This window comes from Equus caballus, chromosome 25 (assembly GCF_041296265.1).
Source record: "Equus caballus isolate H_3958 breed thoroughbred chromosome 25, TB-T2T, whole genome shotgun sequence".
Lineage (NCBI taxonomy): Eukaryota > Metazoa > Chordata > Mammalia > Perissodactyla > Equidae > Equus > Equus caballus.
This window is the reverse complement of record NC_091708.1, coordinates 40,677,895-40,694,822: the sequence shown is the minus strand read 5'-3', so window position 1 is coordinate 40,694,822 and position 16,928 is coordinate 40,677,895. Positions and strand designations below refer to the sequence as shown.

The 16,928-nt window shown below is 59.3% G+C and overlaps 1 long non-coding RNA gene across 3 annotated transcripts; it reads right to left on the bottom strand.

The window, feature by feature from the left end:
- Positions 1–516: 516 nt before the first annotated feature.
- LOC111770613 (uncharacterized) lies at positions 517–16,758 on the bottom strand. Of its 3 annotated transcripts, XR_011432734.1 has the most exons (5): positions 15,657–16,758; positions 14,804–15,242; positions 14,565–14,712; positions 7,346–9,319; positions 4,673–5,881 (listed from the first exon to the last, which is right to left on the bottom strand). It is a non-coding gene; the product is annotated as an uncharacterized lncRNA (long non-coding RNA). The 3 variants fall into 3 exon arrangements; XR_011432735.1 differs by lacking the exons at positions 4,673–5,881; positions 14,804–15,242 and adding an exon at positions 517–4,609 and having other exon boundaries at positions 15,657–16,753; XR_011432733.1 differs by lacking the exon at positions 14,804–15,242 and having other exon boundaries at positions 15,657–16,755.
- Positions 16,759–16,928: the final 170 nt, after the last annotated feature.

Genomic DNA, 16,928 nt, shown 5'->3' with positions numbered 1-16,928 from the left:
GGGGAATCCTCACTAGGAACATACCCATTGTACAGATGAGTACAAGCTGAGGCTCAGAGAGGGCAAGTGACTGGCCCGTGGTCTCTCAGCTGGGAAGAGACAGACTCAGGATTCAAACCCACTTTTGCCCCATTCTACCCCTCAAGGCAGAGACGTCTCAGAATCCCCATTTGTTCTTTATGTGCAAAATTCTTAGGCTGATCAGCATGAAGGTGCCGACGTTCAGCCACTTTGACCTGCAGAAACCTCAATTTCGGGCAGCTCAACTCAAGAGCAGCTCTCGCTGGGCGGCTGCTCTCTCCTGGTCGACACAGCTGCGAGGCGACGCTGGGGACAAATGGGGCTGCGCTGTCCCTCCTTCGTTGTAGAAGCTGCCCCACGAGGCTCTGGCCCCGCCAGGGGTGCGACTCAGGCAGGGGCGACCTCCAGCCAGAGACGGGGTTTCCGGCACCCAGAGAGTGGAGGCCACAGGGCAGGGGGGGGGACGCCAGATTCAACAAGTAAAAACACAGGACGCTCAGTTAAATTTGTATTTCGATGAAACAAGGAATAACATTTTAGTTTATGCATTTAGTTTCTGTCCCATGCAAATATTTAGAGTAAAAAATTGTTCATTATTTCCTGAACTTCATGTCTACCTAGATGTCCTGCTCTTTCCCGGGCAGCTCTGTCTGGACCACTTCCTCTGAAAACAGGCTTTGAAATCGGGAACTCTTTGATCCAGAGCCCCCACTACAGGCGGGAACAGCACCGGGATCCCCAGAATCGGGACGAGCCTGGGTGGATGAAGGAGCCTGGGGTTTGGGGCTGAACTGGGCTTTCCCAGCTGCTGCTTAGGGAACTGGGCGCTGGATCAGTCAGTCGTGACAGGCCGCGTTCCACACAGACCCGAGCGGGGGGTGACATGGAATGAAAGCTGAGACGTCCCAGAAAACTATCTGTGCGATCTCCCAAACACCCACTCCAACTCCGTTCCCTCGGGCCTTCCTCTATCACAGAGTCCAGAAAACTAAAATAAGCCATTTCTCAGCTTCCTTTGCAGGTAAGAGTGGGCATGTGACCCAGTTCTGACCAACGAGATGAAAGCAGAGGATCCTGGGGAAGGTTTCCCCTGTTGAGTTAAAAGGCAAAGATTTCAAGGAAAATATGCGTTATCCTGCTCAGAATGTGGACTTGATGGCAGGAGGTGGAGCAGCCATCTTGTGACCACAAGGTGTTCCTGAGTGCCCCATTAGGGACCAGTGCCCGATGCTCGGCTGAGGCAAACCTTCCCCGGGTCTTACAGCACAAGAAACAGTGTGAAGTCTCCAAATGCTGTTTTCTGGGGAGAGGATGTTCCTTCATTCTAAGATTATGTCCTTCGTAGCTTTTTGGTTTAAAAATGTAATTTATTTCATAAAATGAAGTGATAGTTGATGATGGGATTTTGAACGTGTGTTTTGTCTTCTTCTCTTTAACCTCCTTCTCTAGCAAAATTAAAAATTGGCATCCCCACATTAGTCCGCAAACTTCCTTTGGAAATTATATTGGTCTCTGAAACCCCAAAGCTTTGGGAATGTGCCCAAGCATCCCCTGACTCCCTCGCAGACCCCGGCCCAGCTGGGAGGACAAACACAGAGAGGAAGGGCCGTCCCCACCAGGGGCCAGCAGCAGGCGGGGGTGGGGGGTTGGGGGTGGGCCCAGGGGCCTCCATTCCAGGTGCCTGCCCTTTGAGCCCCAGGGCCTGGCACTGAGAGGATGGACGTTCCCAGCCTGCTCTGTGCCTCCTGCTGCCCCCTCCCCACCCCGAGTGGATGTCCCCAGAGGAGCAGGAACAGCTTGTTACAGCCCCCCAGGAAGGTGCGGCCCCCAGCACGCTGTGTCCCAGGCTCTGGCCACTGGACCGTGTATGCACACCTGTCCCAAGGCCCCTGGGCTTGGCAGGTTCTGGCCAGGGACGGCCACACTCAGCCCAGAAAACCCCGAGGTGACCAGAGACACCAGGAAGTCATGGAAGAGGCCAGGCCTCCCAGGGAGACCCCTCTGCCCCACCCATCGGGAGCAAGGACCCTGGAGAGAGCGAGGGCGGGAGAGCAGGCTGGGAAACTGCTCCACCCCAGAGAAGCAAGAGAACACGGCGCTACCCGCCCCCCAGCACTTCAAACCCTGCAGCTCCCACAGCTCGGCCCCAAGAGAAGCAGGGAGAACCGCGACAGGCGGGCAGGCTCGGGAGGGGCCGGGAGGGGCCTGGAGGGCAGGGCAGAGGGCTGAGCCGGGTCTCCGTGCCCTGCCACCCTGGGGCCCATCCTGCCCCACACAGACCCCGGAGAGCGTCCCGTCCCCCAGCTGCAGAGAGCAGCCAGATTCCCATGCGTTCGGGCGCTCTCTGATGGGGCAGGCTGGCGGGCACACGTGGGTTAGACCACACGGGTGACGCGCAGGTACACTTGTGGGTCGTGACCACTGCACCACGTGTCACGCCACAAAGCTGCTGCGCTGTTACAGCAAGACCCGGCACCCTCTGTCCCAACACACAGCTGGGGAACAGCAGATGGGCGCTCGGTCCTCTTCTCAGGGCTGGCTTTGTCAGCTGCAAGGACTTCCAGGGCCGGACGCCAAAGCCACCTCATTACACGTGTCTGCTCCTTCCAGCCTCATCCTTCCCCCAGCCCTTGCCCCAGGCCCAGCCTGCTTTTAACAAGTGTCAGTTGAAGGTCTGGCTGGAGTCAGACAGGGCTGAGTTCATATTCCGGCTGAGCTGAAAGTGGCCTGGCTGAGTGATCTAGAGCCAGTAGCTTGCCCTCTCTGAGCCTCAGTTTCCTGTCTGAAGGCTGGAGAAGATGAGGCCCACCTCCAATGACTGCTAAGAGAGTTCATGTCAGTGCCGAGAAAAGGCTTTGGGCTGCTGGTGAGAGAAATGGCTTGATTCCTTTCAGAAGTTTCCAACGTTTCTGAGCTGATGGGGCTCCTGGGAGACGCCTCCAGATCTCTCACTGTTCAGAGAAGCATGGGCTCCACTTGCATTAGGGAGGGTTTATCTTATTTTTGAAGAAGTTGAGGCCACTTCGCAATCAGATTCCTCGTGGCTGGAGCAGAGAGGATGCCAGCAAGGGCGTTAATCAAGGCTCCTTGAAGACATGCAAATCGGGAGAAAGCTCAAGTGATTAGGGCGTGAGGGGGCCTGGGGTCCAGATTTATCCCTGTCTGAGAAGAGAGAACCAGAGGCTCGGCTGGGGGCCGTGGCCAAGGGGCCTCCGTGGGGGCTGGGGACAGTGGCCTGTGGGCGAGTGGAGGCAGAAGGAGAGGGCACAGGAGAGAGCCACGCAAAGGTGGCTGAAGGCCCTTGATGGCAGGATGACGTGGTACCCCGCTGGCTTCCTGCTTCCCCTGCAGCTGCAGAGCCTGGGGGCTGCTCTGGCAGGACCCTCTGCCCGGCCGGCATGGGCCCCTCTTCCTAATGGTCAGAGACTGGCACTTCAGCAGAGATGGCAGGGAGCCTGGCAGTGCCTACGACGTGGTGGGTGCACCCACCCCGTGTGGACCTAGGGCCTCCACTTCTATGGGCTTGTGTGCACAATGATGCCGTCCTGGGGACGTGTACATTAATGAAAAGCTGGAACCAGACAGTGTCCCCCAAGGGGGCTGTTTGAGCTGGTCACGGGATGTGTTTACCATGGACTTCCTCGTCCCCCTGAAAAACGACGACTTAGACGTGGGAAGACAGTCACAACATATTGTTAAGTGACAGAGAAAAAAATGCAGGTTGCAAAACACTGGGTAATGAAGCCCATCTTTGGGAAAGAAAAGATATATCTAGAAAAACCTGGAAGGAAGGGCAGTCACAGAAATGTCAACAGTGGTTACTGTGGAGGGGGTAGATTTCAGGTGATTGTTACTTTCTTCTTTTGTATTAATTTTTTATGATGATGGGTATATATTACATTTATAATCAATAAAGCTATTTTCTCTTCTCTCTCTCTCTCTTTTTTTGTTTTTTTGGTGGGGAAGATTTGCCCTGAGCTATCATGTGTGCCAGTCCTCCTCTCTTCTATATGTGGGTCACCTCCACAGCATGGCTGATGAGTGGTGTCAGTCTACACCCGGGATCTGAACCTGCAAACCCAGGCTGCCAATGCGGAATGCATGAACTTCACCACCACGCCACGGGCCCAGCTCCTTCTCTTCTCTTTTTAAGAAAACTGCTCTATTGCTTGGCCTCACATGTCCCCTAGTCCCTTTACTGTGAAATAAATCTCCTGGTGGACCATGAGTGACACGCCCGCAGCCCCCGTGGGGGTTGAATCAGCAAGCCCCCTTTCTTTGCAGAGAGCAGCTGTCCACCACCCAGGGAGCAGGCAGGTCAGGGCCTGGGGTCACTGTGAGACCCTCATGCAGCCCCACACCGTCTCTGGATGATGCAGAAGAAAATGGAGCACATGGCGATCGTCCCGTCCAGGGTGTAGATATGCGTCCTGTGTGAGCCCAGCCTCCTCCTCTAAAGCCCCGGGCCAGAGGCAGTGGGGGACTCAGAGCTGTTCCTTCCAGAAGAACGATGTGGCGCACACAGCGAAGATTAGGGAGCACCCCAGCAGGGCCTGGGCAGCCCCCACAACCAAACACATGAATATCTCTGCAAAGAAATGCACAAATATTCATATCAAGGGGAATAAATAATACTATAAAGAGCTTCCCGTCAGTTGAGGTCAGGTTTTGCCTCCAAATGAATTTGCCACCATCTTCCCAAAGAACTTGGGTTTTCAGAACTTTTATCCATTTCAGAATTCCAGTTAAGGGGCAGGGGTCCGATCGGGATCGGGGCTCGGCGGCTTGGCTGTCTTCCCGCACGGGCCCCCAGCAGCGGGGCTGGCTTCACGAGCGAGCAGCCTGCGAGGTCTCTCAGGGCCCCAGATGGTTGAACGCTCTGCTGTTGCCATCTTGAAATTCTTAATACACTTTGGACAAGGGGGGCCTGTTTTCCTCTCGTGTAGACCCTGAAAATCACACGGTTGGTCCTGCCAGCGTCCAGGGAGAGGCCTGGCACAGGGCGGTTGCTCAGTAAGTGCTCATTGAATGAATGAATGAAATGTCATCCCCATTTCACCCTGCTTTGCCCTCCCCCCAAGTTCTCCATCAGTGTGGAGAGCCAGGGTCCCGAGTGGCCCATCTCTGGGGAGCCTGACATCCATGCAGATTCTTGGGGCTCCCAGACCCTCATTCAGAATCTCAGGAGGAGGCATTTGAGTTTCTCACTTGTCCCCAAGTGATTTGTCCCCCGTGACTTTGAGGACCAACCGTGTGGTTGTTTTGAGGGCAACCTTGCTCTCTCTCCCTCCTTTTCTAGCTGTGTGATCTTAGGTAGGTTGCCAAACCTCTCTGAACTTCCTATAATGGCAAGGGGTTCACTCTTAAGCCCTCCCAGGCCAACTGTCTGGGAAGAAGCCCTTCCTGCCAGCTATCAGGGAGCTCCTGGGGGGAGGCAGTCTGGTCTGCCGAGTCTGGCTGGTCCCCTGAGCATCCCCAGCTTCCAGCCTGGGGGGGCATGTGGAGGGCCCAGGGGACACTTCCTGTGTGTGTGGATGGGAAAGGAGGATGATTCCCCAACCTCGTGGGGCTGTGTGGGGAGGAGTGAGGGCAGGCAGAGGGCTTCGTCAGCACAGGCTGGGCACACAGTCGGTGCCACATAAATGGAGCTGTCATTACTGGTCTCCCCACCTCCTCCTGGGGCTGTGGCAGCAGGTGAGCCCCACCAGAGGCTGGAGGCAGCGGCAGGAGAGGAGGAAGGCGGGGGCCGGAGGATGGAGTCCAGGCACGTCCTGATACCAATTAAGGCAGCTCGGGAGCAGGGGGGCCGCGGTCGGCATTTATCAGCCAGTCGGGGAGGGGCTGGCAAGCTGTCCTCTGGCTGACGGATTAGACAGCGGACAATTAGGTTTCAGGCGGGCGCGCGCACTCTCCCTCACACACACACATCCCTTTCTCCATCAGTCTGCAAGGCCCATCGACAGAGCCCAGCTGGGTCCCTGCCCAGCCCCCAGTGGCAGGGACAAAACAGACACAGAGCCCTCACCCGGAGGAGGCAAGGAATGCCCCTCAAGGAGAATAGCCAGGGACGCCCCCCCCAACCCTACACCCACGTGGACCATGGCTGAAGACCCCACAGTTTCTCCCGCAAGCATTGCTTCCGGCTGGATGAGGAGTGGGGGAATTCTCGAGAACACAACACGTAGGAGGCGACAGCAGTGATGGTGCTTGCTCAAGCTGAGCGGGGGGCCAACCTGAGCCGCCCAGGGACCCCCTGCCTCCCCAAGAAATGGTCCCCCCTCCCCTAATTGGAGCCTTTGATCCATGGGTCCCAGGGGAAAAGAATGTGTGAGCGAGGATGCGGACTTGGAAGGACTGGGCAAACCCGAAGGAGAAGTCTTCAGGATTCTGGAATGTTCTATACTGCAGATGCCCTGGGATGAATGAGGAACACGAGAAGGGAAGGATGATCCAAACCCTTCTTCGAGAACGGCAGAATCGGGCGGGACCCTGGGCAGCTCTGGCCCACAGCTGCAGGCCAGTCTCTGTCCTGGTCAAATGGGTCCCCAACCTCTCCCCTGGACCTTGGACACCGTGGCTGCTGGCGGCAGGACCTTCCTGCTAAGATCATGTTGGGCGCCTGACCCTCTAAGCTGAGCTCGTCCATGCCCCCGGGCTCTCCACGCTGGCAAATGGCATCGTTGTCACCCCAAGGCCTGGTCCAGAAATCTGGGTTCGGCCTTGCCTCCCCACCGCCCTCCCCCACAGCTGTAAGCACCAGTCTCTTTGCCTCCTGAAAGGCTCTCAGACGCACCGCTTCTGTCTGTCCCCTGGCCACACCCTGACCCCGGCCGCCACCCCTTGCCTGGAGACTCCACCGGCCCAGGTCCTTGGTCTTCCCTCCCACTCTGTTCTGCCCCAGCCACAGAGGGGTCACTCCAATCGCCCTCCAGTTGCGCTGCCCTGCTTCAAGAGCCACACCCCCAGCAGCCTAGGAGGAAGGGCCCGGCTCTGGCCGCGACCATAGGCTGCCTCCTTCCTCCCTGGTCCCCTGGTTATTCACGCCGCGCCCTTGGCCGTGATCCTGGGGACGTGTGCGGTCACCTGGCTGATGTTTGCCCCTCCGTCTCCCCCTGGAATGTAAGGAGGGCAGAGGCCCGCTCTCCTTTGTTCACCCCGTCGGCACCTGTCACCTGGCAGGGACTCTCGGCATCTGTGGAGTAAGGCCCGAGGCCCGCCCTGTCTGGCCTCCGCCCGCCCACGAGGGCCACACCCAGTACCGGCTGTTTCCTGAAGACCACGCTTGTCCCACTCTCCGGCCCCCTGCCTGGAACGCCCGGCTTACCCCAGCGCCCTCGGCCACCAGCTCCCGCTTCTGGCCTCAGCTCGGCTGTCAATTCTTCCTGAAGCTTCTGCCTCTGCAGCTAGACCAGTCTCCCACTCTGGGCGATGGCCGCCCACACGGCTGCTGAGTCAAGGCGGCTGGGCCACTCGTCGGCCTCTCCAGCCGGTGGGGGCTCCCTGGGGGCGGTCGCGTTCACAGAGCCCGGCACACAGCAGGTGCTCAATAAGCGTCTCACAAATGGACGAGCCCAGAACGCCTGCTCTCTCCCCAGCAGAGCCCCCGCCTTCGTCTGGCCACGTCTGCCCGCTGCCTGGGGCTCTGAGGGGCCAGGGCCCAGAGTGGACACGACCAGGCACCAGGCTGATGACACAGACAGAAGTGCTCTGGGAATGCCTGTCACTGGGGACTCTGCCCACAAAGGGGGCAAAGGATTCTGGGATGACCAGCTTTGAGGGGCAGAGGACAGGTTGGGGAGAAAAGGGACAGAATATTACCTTTATTAGTGAAAGACAGCCTGTGGGACCTTGGCGCAGCACTGTCTCGGGCTCTCTTGTGTCCTCCTTGTTACAACCTTGAGAATAAACGGCTTTGCCCTTGTTCTTCAGATGAAGAGCAGCCGGAGGGACCCGAAGCCGCTTGTCCAGGATGCCACAGCCATACGTGGCGAATCCAAATTCAAACTCAGTTATGGCTGGTTCCGGGGGCTGTGTCCTCACTCCATCCATGTACCAGGGCCTCCTCACTGCCACCCACTGTGCCACCGCCCTGTGCCAGCGTCTCAGGAGAGGCACCCGTGTGACAAAGGCAGTGGGGCCGCATGAGCCCGGTGAGCAGGAGGTGGGAACACCTGAGGAGGCTGTGAGAGCCAAGGCCCCAGCTAGCAGTCAGGGGTGAAAGCCCAGGAAAAAGCAGACCAGTCACGGACCTCTCTGTGCCTCAGTTTCCCTGTCTGTAAAATGAGGACATATTGGCACTGACTTCATACTAAGGATAAATATCTGTCAAGTGCCCAGAACAGTGCCTGGCGCAGAGAAAGCATGTGTGATGGTCTTAAATAAACAAACGGGGAACATGGTGGGTCCACGTCCAGGGGGACGGCAGGGGAGTCCCCGGGACATCTCTGCACTGGGAGGCTCACGGCACGGGCCAGGAGGAGGCGCGGGGACGATGTGCTGGGGGTGGAGGGGTGGGGTCACGGCTTCACTTTCCCAGCCAGTGGCTGGAGCAGGCCCCTGGAGAGCCTGGGGTGGCTCGGTGAGGCCACCACCGAGGCAGGCAGCCACCCTCCACTGGTCCTTGGAGGCCAAGCTGAGGGAGGCCGCCGGGATAGCATCCTTCTCCCCTTCACCCAGTGGGTGTGCACACAGGCTCCCAGGTCAGACCCCAGGGAAATGAGGGGGGCAGGACAGCGGCCCGAGGATGAGTTAGATGGTGGGTGAGGGGGCGACTCCCCCATCAGCATCCACTCCAGTTAAGGTATAAAATGGTGAAGACACCCCGAGGCAGAGGGGTGATAATAATTCTTGACTAGGCGTCACAAGGCTGGTTGTCTTTCCATTCTGACTCCATCACTCACTCATTCATTCATTCAACAAACGTACAACAGGCACTTATCAGGTGCCAGACCTGCCCTGGCTCTGGGGCAGAAAGCTGAGCACACAGACACGGTACCCGCCCTCAGGGGACTTACAGGCCAGGAGACACACTGAGCAGGCTCTTTATCATTGCCAAGAGGACACAGGAGGAGAAGCGCAGGGTACCGCAGAGAGGGACTTGCCCGGGTGGCAGGGCGGCCTTCCGGGCGCGGCCAGCCCTGAAGGACGAGCAGGGCTATCTGCGAGGCCTGGGCTGAACATGGCCGCTGTCTGCGCCTCCGTTTCCACGTTTGTAAAATGGGATAACTCATCATGGTTGGTGCCCCACACATGCTTGAGGACCCGCCTCGATTCCACCAGCAAGAAAAGGAGCGTGGCCCTTTAAGAAATTCCCCAAATGGGAATTTTAAAATGTGGACAAAGAGAACAGATTAGTGGCTACCAGGGGAAAGGTGGGGTGGGGGGAGGGCACAAAGGATGAAATGGTGCACCTACAACACGAATGACAAACATTAATGTACAACTGAAATCACACAAGATTGTAACCTATCATTAACTCAATAAAAAAAAAAATTCCCCAAATGGGACAGGGGTGTCCTTAAGGCCAGGAGGCAGAATCCTAGCCTGGGGATCCGTGATCTATACCCAGGACCCCAGTAGACCAAGGTCAAAGGCAGAATTCAAGCCTGTCGGACCCGAGAGGCCTGTGGCAGAGCCACCTGGCCCTCTGTGGGTCCCCCAGCCCAGAGCCCCCTCCTCCTGCTGCTCCTGACTTTGCGTCAGGTGCGCAGGCCCCCACCCCTGTCCACCTCGCCTCGGGGGCCCTCACCACAGGCCCTCTCACTCCCTGAAGGGAGCACTCGCAGCCAGGAAGGCCAGAGTTCTGTGCACCCAAAGGCTCCTCGTGGACTGTGGGTGTCGTTCTTGCTTGATCGCCACCCCCCGACACACACACCACCAACCCCAACTATGGAGCCTCATGCAGCCCCTTATTAAGAAATTGGTCAATTTCCTGCTAATTAAAATAAATACTATGCCACATTAAAGGCCAATTAATTTTCAGAGCTGCCAGGAAAACATGCGCCTGGAAAACGCACCCCCACCCCCTCGGAAGAGACAGCCATGCAGCAGCAGCCGCGAGGAGTCCGACACACGCGCAGCCTCCAGCAGGGGCGCGGAGGGAGGGAGGACCCGAGGGGGACTGGCTGGACGAGGGGCTACCTGCCCAGCAGGGCTTCTTGCTCCCAGAGGGGCCGTGCTCGCTCAGCCCAGGAGTCTGGGACCCCACCCCTCTCCAGGACACACAGGTCCCCAGACCAGGTCTTGCAAGCCAATCCCACACCCAGGGCAAGCTCCTTCTCCATAACGTCTGTGAGAAAGACGGGGTTCTGGAAGGCTGGTGACCCCCAGGCCCTGTGCCCCTAAGTTATCTTACTGAGCCCCACAGCAGCCCTCCGAGGGAGGTGCCACCCTCTCCATCTGCAGATGGACAAGCTGAGGCTGGGAGCCACCAAGCCCCTCTCCTGAGGTCACAGCCTCTAGGGCAGAGCAGGAGGCACGCCTGGTGCCCCCTGACTATACCCCGATAAACCTGTAGCGGTTCCTGTTACAACCCTGAGCATTTTTCCATAATATGAAAAAGGGCAGGGGAATTGCCATGTCTGCATAAAAACAAATTTCGTCGGCTGGGTTTGTTCAAGGTGAGGCTTACCTGCTCCCTAATCGTAAGAAAGCTGTCTACAGAGAGGTTGGGACGTGCCAGGAGGCATGCTGGTCCCTGTGCAGTTGTCATCTCACTGAATCCTCACTAGCGCTTGAGGCCCAGAGAGGTTAGGTAACATGCCCATGGTCATACAGCCTGCCCATGTCTTAGCCATGGCAATCTCCTATCTTTAAGGTTCACGTTTTTCCATTTCTTCAAGGTCAAAACCAAGGTGTGTGGGTGTTCTCCTCTCCAGGCAGGACAGAAAAGAACACTGGGTTCACTGTGTGACCTTGGACAGGCCCCTTTCCCTCCCTGGGCCTCATCTTGCTCATCTGCCAAATGGGAGGGCTCCCCTGGACTCCATTCAACCTGAGCATCCTGCAGGGGCCCTCCGTCTGGAGCAGGTGGCTCGGGGCAGAGGATCCAGCCAGATGGTAGTAACAGCTGTCCCTCTGCCAGGACAGGGAGACCTGGCTGCCTCGCAGGGAGCAGCGGGAAGTGGCCCGGGGGCCAGACAGGAACACAGTGGGGACGAGGGCCCAGCCAGGGCTGGCCACAGAGTGCCCCATGGGCTGCTCCCACACGGTGGGTGTCTGCCCGGCCCCTGCTCTCCACTCCCCATGCAATCCAGGCATCAGCGGCTCAGCCCACACCAGGAGCAGAAGGCATGGAGGTGCGCAGGGGAGGGGCTGGGGGAGCGACAGGCGGAAGCGGGGGGCCTGGCCCTCTGTGGGCCCCATGCCTCCCCTCTTGCTGAGCTCTAACCGGGAGCCCCGGCATTTCACAGAAGCCTCTCCCGGAGGAGTGAGCGCCGAGGCGCCTGCCCTTCCTCAGTGAGGAAGCAGAAGGAGCAGCGGGGCTGGGCGGCTCACTGCTCGGGGCGGACCACCACGCCACCCCCTCAACCCCTCTAAGGAGCGCCTACCGTGTGACAGGCGCGACGCTGGGACCGAGGACCAGAACACACATTGGCTGTGGCCCTCGTGCCTGAGAAGTCACACTGAAGGGGGGGAATCAGATGGGAGGTAAATGTGGGTGCCGCTCCGGACAACTGCCACTCGGCCACAAGTGTGCACAGAATGCTGGATGCACAGAGAATGCTGAGCAACTCGCCAGGGGGGTGGTTCCTAGGGCGGCGGACACCTGACTGGGATCTGCCCGCAGCCCAGAGAGGGAAGGACCCTCCTGGCAGAGGCCACAGCATGAGCAAAGGCCCAGCGGCATGAAGGGACCCGCTGTGCGGGAACAGAGCAGCACAGCGTAGTAAGAGTGGACTCAGATGAGGGGCAGACTGGGGTTCCAGCAGTCAGGGCCTTCTGAATCATGGTCTGCCAAGTCTTAGAATCAATAATAGTAATGACAACAATAGCCACCCTGTTACTGAACAGTTATAACGTGTCCAGCTCCCTGCTAAGCCCATCTCAGGGACCAAGGCTCACCGAATCATCCAACAATCCCCCTTAGTGGAGTACTGGTAGCATCCCCATTGACAGATGAGGACACTGAGACCCAGAGAGGCTAGGTGAGTTGCCAGTGGTCACACAGCTCGTAGAGACCGGGCTGGGATTGGCCTCCGGCTTCTACCTCTCACCCAGCAGCATGTGCTGTCTCTAAGGAGTTTGGACGTCACCTTGAGGGCAACTGGGAGCCATGAGGGATTTTGGGGCGGGGAGAGCAGAGTTTCAGTGCCCCAAAGCCCGGAGTCAGGCTCGTGGAGACTTGGCAGGTCTGCTCCAGGGTCCATGGGTCGCTCCAGGCCTTGTCTTCCTTTGGCTCTCTGCTGTACAGTGGGGTTTGGCCTGAGTCTTCGGCCCTGGCCCACTGTCCCTGGGCTCCAGCCTGAGGGCTGGGGGCCATCACTGCCAAGGCCTGTGCAGAACCTGGACTCCTACCGGTCTGGGGTCTCAGCTGCTCTGAGCCTCCCTGGGCCCCTACATTACCCGCTCTTACCTTCCCCCTTCCTGGCTCACGGATAGCATCTGGGGGGGGGGTGCCTGGGAAGGGACCCCCTGTGGAGCTGAGCAAGCCCCAGAAAGAGCCCAGCAGAGGTGGCATCCCCTTGGGGTGCACCCAGAGAGCTTGGTGGGTCACAGAGCCCCCAAGAAGCTCTCTCTTCCTCTGGCATCCTGTGCATGCAGAGTTAGTTGTTTATTTGGTGTCTTTTTTAGAATGTGAGGCCCTTGGGGGAGGGAGCCTGGGCATCTAACCTAAGGTTTGGCTCAAGATGAGCATTCAAGAAACACTGGAAGAATAGATGGAAGGAAGGAAGGGAGGGAGGGAGGGAGAGAGAGAGGGAGGGAGTGGATGGATGGACGGGTGGATGGATGGATGGATGGATGGATGGATGGATGGATGGATGGGTGGGTGCATGGATGGATGGGTGGGTGCATGGATGGATGGATGGATGGATGGATGGATGGATGGGTGGGTGGATGGATGGATGGATGGATGGATGCGTGCAGGGATGGATGGGTGGATGGATGGATGGATGGATGGATGGATGGATGGGTGGGTGGATGGATGGATGGATGGATGGATGGATGGATGGGTGGGTGGATGGATGGGTGGATGGATGGATGGATGGATGGATGCGTGCATGGATGGATGGGTGGGTGGATGGATGGATGGATGGATAGATGGATGGATGGGTGGGTGGATGGATGGATGGATGGATGGATGCGTGCATGGATGGATGGGTGGATGGATGGAGCGAGTGAAGGGTGACTGTCCCCTGCACCAAGAGGCATCCAGCGACTCAGGCCAGGAGGGCGAGAGCACTGCCTCCGAGACCTGAGCTGCAGTTCACTGAGCAGCCCCTCCGCCCTCCCCAGAATTTTCATTAGGACGCATCTGCGGCCCCTGGCCCCCCTGGCCCCTGGCCCCCCTGGCCTCTGCCCCTGGAAGACGCAGACGCCTCCACTGGCTTTATTAAGGACCTATTAACCCGGTGTCTTTCAGACCTGGGCTACAGAAGCAGCTCTCGGCAGGGCTAACGATGCTGTCACCGCAGACCTTGGTAGAGAGCCCCAGAGGTCCTCCGGCGGGAGGGCCAGGAACCTGGGGTTACAGCGAGGGCATCAGAGCCGCACAGGCCCGCCAGTGCCTCTGCTAATTGGCTGTGTGGCCTTGGGCAACACACTTCCCTTCTCTGAGTTGCAGCTTCCTCACACGTAACATGGGGTAACAGTGTGCTTGTCTGAGGACTCCTGGAGCTGCTCTTACACCCCTCAGCAGGGAGTAAGCACTTGCTACAAGGAGTGACAACCCAAGGACCCTCTGGGAGCCGGCCACCTGATCCTCCCGGGACAGGCAGCTGCGGTGACCATCCCTAATTGATGGATGAGGAAACTGAGAACAACAGCGAGATGAAGGGCTGGGCAAAGGCCGCACAGCCGGGAAGTGACAGGGCCAGGATTCAAACAGAGGCAGTAGGCAGCGGAGGCCACAAACCGGGCCATTTCCTGCCTGGCCACTGAGCAGGAACAAAGCCTGGGGCGGGTGGGGAGGGGCTGGAGGGGTGCCTCTCCCACCAGCTCCTGTGCTGAGCGGAGGGGGAGCCGGGACAATAACCGAGATTTACGACGTCAGCGCCATTAACTGCACCATCTGGATGCCACGCGTCCACCTGGGTGTATTAGGGATCCCAGCCCTTCCGCAGAAATGGCAGGGAGGAACAAGGGGTGGGGGGAGGTGAGAGAACTGTCATGAGCTGCCAGGTTGACCGCAGGGACCGTGTGGGGCCCCCCCGGCTCTCAAGTTCCTGACGTACCCCAGAGGGGGTCTCCCACTGAGAGAGCTGGGGCCCCGCCAGTCTCAGAAGAGTCAAGAATGGTTGAACCCAAAAGCACAAACTCCTTGATCAAGGTCAGAGGACGAGCAGGAAGGTGGGGGGTGGGGGGGGGGTGACAGTAACACAAACCACGCGGTGCTGGCTCTCAGGGGTGCGTTCCATGCCACCTTCCAGGCTGCTGATTCCCAGAAGGGGAGTTCACCTCTCTGAGGCTCTGTCCGTTCGTCTGTGAAATTGGGATCGTCGTGGCCTTCACCTCTCAGGGTTGTTTTGAAGGCTAAATGAGATAAGGAAATGGACAGACCTCGGCGGACGCCGGCACGGAGTAACCCCCAATCCCGGCGGGTCGGGAGGATTACCCCATTTACCAGAGGGGAAGACCCAGGCCCCAAGGAGGCAAGCGACATGCCTTGGCTTGGCGGCAGGGCCTGTGACAGAGATGGGCCTGCCTGGGGACAGAGCCCAGGCCCAGAGCCTCAGGGCCCGAGGCAGCAGCGCTGGGTCACACCAGCGAGAGTGGCGCACTGAGCGCCTCCAGCTCCAACAACAGCCATACGTTCTGAGCTCTGTGCCAGGCGCCGCTAAGAGCTTTTCTGCCTCACTTCACGGAACCACCACAACTTGGCAGGTGGGCGCTGCGCTGTCCCTGGGATGCAGGGGCACGAGCTTCCGTGGGGCCCAGCTAGAATTCACCACCAGGACCGGCTGGTTCTAAAGCCCTGGGCCCCAGCATTCGCTCCTGCCCTCTGCACGGAGGCAGGGACTTCTCTTTATTATAACAACTGCTCCCTGTGTCTTCATTTCCTCCTAAAAGAAGGAAAGGGACAAATAGGATGCTAGCCATGGTGGACCCCCAGTCTTCTGGATATCAGACAAGCTTTCCCTTCGGTCCTGGGCACCTCTCCCACATGTTGCCAGGGGGAGGGGAAGGGAGGCAGGAACGTCACCCAAGCCCCACCCTCTCTCCTTAGCTCTTTCAGAGGCTAAGCAGCTAGAACCCCTCAGCCTGCACAAGGCCACCGTGGGGAGGAGGCTGGGAGGGGTGGCAGGGAGTGGGGAGGAGGAGGTTTGAAGCCGTGGTCCCCCTTCCTTGAACACTGGCTCCGTGCATTCCCTTCTGGTCAGCCTGGATGCTGGAAGGCTGAGGCCGCCCCATTCAAAAAGCAAAAGCCTCTCCTTTCCATTCTAGAAAACCCCAGAGACCTGGGTTGCTCTGCTCACCTTCTCTCTTGGCCAGTGTGGCCAGGGCAGGGGCCAGGGGAACAACAGCTGTCCTGCCCTGGGGAGAGAGGTCCGGGAGTCCTGGGCCTGGGCCCTCTCTGGGGCCCATACCCCGGGGAGCAGGTCGGAGAGCCTGGCGCCCACGGAGTCCCTCCCGGCTGCCGGGAGCAGTGGCAGATGGGGAGGCTCCGCTGATGGCCTCCGCCGGGCCCCCAGGCCCTGTGACCCATCCTCCAGGGAGCTCCCGGCCTGTCCATCCGAGGTGACCCTTCCCCCTTCCCCACAGAAGCCCAGACCTCTGACCCTCATTAAAAACAAACCAAACCAAATCTGGAGAGAAAAAAACCCTCCACAAACAGCCTCAGAGATGATTGTGTCCCCCGCCCTCCATGCACACACACACACACACACACACACACACACATGCACACGTGCACACCCGCCTCAGACACGCAAGGCTGCAGCCAGGCTTCCAGATAAACAAGCTGCTGGAGAGCGGCTCTGGCTTATGAAACATTTAGGTGCCCCTCGACACTTGCTTCCAGGGGGGTGGGCTGTTTCCTCGTTTTCTGGTGAACAGAGAGTGGAGAGGGAGCCTGGGGGTGGGCAGCACTTCACTTCTCCCTCTGTGCTCTCTGCTGCTTAGTTTGCGGAAGGGGATCCGGGGAGAGGGGACCAGGAGACACAGGCGGGGGACCCCTGGGCGTCACCTGGAGACGTCCCCCCCACCCCCGATGGGGAGGCCAGGCTCGGAGAGGGCTTCAGGCGGCCAAGGGCAGCAGGGCCTGGTCAGCCCGCCCCAGGCCAGGGCTCCGAGAGGCATCGCCCAGCGCCCAGCACTCAGACGACGTTGGGGACCCGGGGCGGCTGTGTCCCTGCCCCCTGGGCTGCCCGCCCCCGGCGCCTGGAAGCCAGCGAATCGGCCAGGAACAAAGGCGGGGCCGCTTTCCAAAGGCCCACAACAAACAGTGCTGCTATTTTCCCCTTTTTTCCGCCCAAGCGGGCGGCCGGGCAGATCTGGGGTCCGGGCGGCGCCCGCGCGGGGCAGGCCCGGGGCGCATGCGCAGACCGGGGCGCCGGAGGCCGCGGCCGCCCGCGCAGCCTCGCTCGGGCTGGTCGCCGTGGCAACGGGCTCGCGGGGGGAGGGGCCGGGCGGCGCGGGCCGCGGCGGCTGCTATTTCTGCCGCTTCCTGTTCCTCGCGGCCACGTCGCCATGGCAACCGTGTTACTCACCGCGGCCGCTTCCCGGCGCGGCTGGCGCGTGACCCCGGC